Below are 1,723 nucleotides of genomic sequence, written 5' to 3'. Positions count from 1 at the left end.
AGTTTCTATCTCTGTTGATATTCTCATTTTATTCATGTATTATTTTCTTGATTTCATTTCATCTATTGGTGCTCTCTTTTAATTCATTGAGTAGCCTTATGACAATAATTTGGAACTCTTTTTCTGGTATATCTCTGTTTCTTTAGGGTTGAGTGGCTCAGTTGTTAAGCATCTGCCTTCAGCTCAGGTCATGATCCCAGGGTCCTGGGATCGGGCCCCGCATCGGGCTCCATGCTCTGTGGGAAGCCTGCTTCTCCCTTTCACACTCCCCCTGCTTGTGTTCCCTCTCTTGCTGTGTCTCTCTCTGTCAAATAAATAAAATCTTAAAAAAAAATAATTTGTTCTTTTAAATGTGCCATTTTTCTTGTTTCTTACTATGGGTTGTTATTTTTTGTTGGGATTACAGCATTTGAAGAATCACTCCATGCTCCCAGGTTTTTCGATTTGCTCTTTTGTAGGGAGAACTTTCTCTATTCAGGCCAACTAGAGATTCTGGAGATTGCTTTAGCCTTTTTTGGGGATGCGTCTTCTCCGTGCTTGAAGAACTTTGCCAATTTCTTCTCAAGAGCTCTTGCTGGTGTTGCTCTGGCGTACTGTGTCCTCTTTGGTGCTGTGGTAGGCTGCAATATTGGAGTTTTACCTAGTGTTTCTGTGGTAATGAAAACTTTAGTGCATGTTTATGGCCTTTGTTCTCAGACATCCCTATCCTGGCACACCATTCCTGTCAGTATTTGGATTCAGGTATGAGAAAATGGTTCCTTGGGCAGCCCCCTAAAAGTCAGAATGATGGACATAGGTTTCATTCCTTTCTCTCACCAGGGAGAAGGGAGTTGGGGTTTTTCTCCTAATTGTGCCACACTGTGTTGAGTAACAGTTTCTGGATTTCTTATAAAGGTACTTGGACTGTATTTTGTTAAATCTCTGTCTTCATGGGAGGGGCAGGGCCCATGCCTTTCTATTTTCCCATCTTGCTGATGTCACCCTCCCTACTTAGCCTTAGTTTTTGAAAAATATTTCTGCTAGGTATAGGATTCTAGGTTGACTTTTTAAAAAGTAATCTCTACACCCAACATGGGGCTTGAACATACAACCCTGAGACCAAGAGTCTCATGCTCCACCAATTGACCCAGCCAGGTGCCCTAACTTTTTTTTTAATGTTAGTATTTAATTATTTTTTTTAAAGATTTTATTTATTTATTTGAGAGAGAGATCGTGAGTGCAAGCAGAGGGAGGGGCAGAGGGAAAGGGACAAGCAGACTTCCCGGTAAGCAGGGAGCCTGATGTGGGGCTTGATCCCAGGACCCTGAGATCATGACCTGAGCCAAAGTCAGACACTTAACTAACTGAGCCACCCAGGTACTCCTTAGTGTTAGTACTTTAAAAGTTTTGCTCTACTGTTTTCTGGCTAGCAGTGTTACCAGTGAGAAGTCTGTTGTCATTCTTATTTCTGTGGGTGTTTCTCAGGCTCCTACAAGGACTTTCTTTTTCTTACTGGTTTTAAGCAATTTGATTATGATGTAGTGTGGGGATATTTTTTCTGGTATTTCTTTTGGTTGGAATTCATTGAGCTTCTTGAATCTGGGGTTTTTAAAAATTTCAGTTTTTCTGTGGTATAATTAACATACTAAATTATAATTTATTTAAAGTGTACATTGTGGTGACTTGATATATGTATATGTTGTTTTTTTTTTTTTTTTTTTTTTATTTTTTTTTTTTTTTTTTT

Source organism: Neomonachus schauinslandi, chromosome 11 (genome assembly GCF_002201575.2).
Source record: "Neomonachus schauinslandi chromosome 11, ASM220157v2, whole genome shotgun sequence".
Lineage (NCBI taxonomy): Eukaryota > Metazoa > Chordata > Mammalia > Carnivora > Phocidae > Neomonachus > Neomonachus schauinslandi.
The sequence above is the reverse complement of the archived record's forward strand: the minus strand, read 5'-3'. Positions refer to the sequence as shown.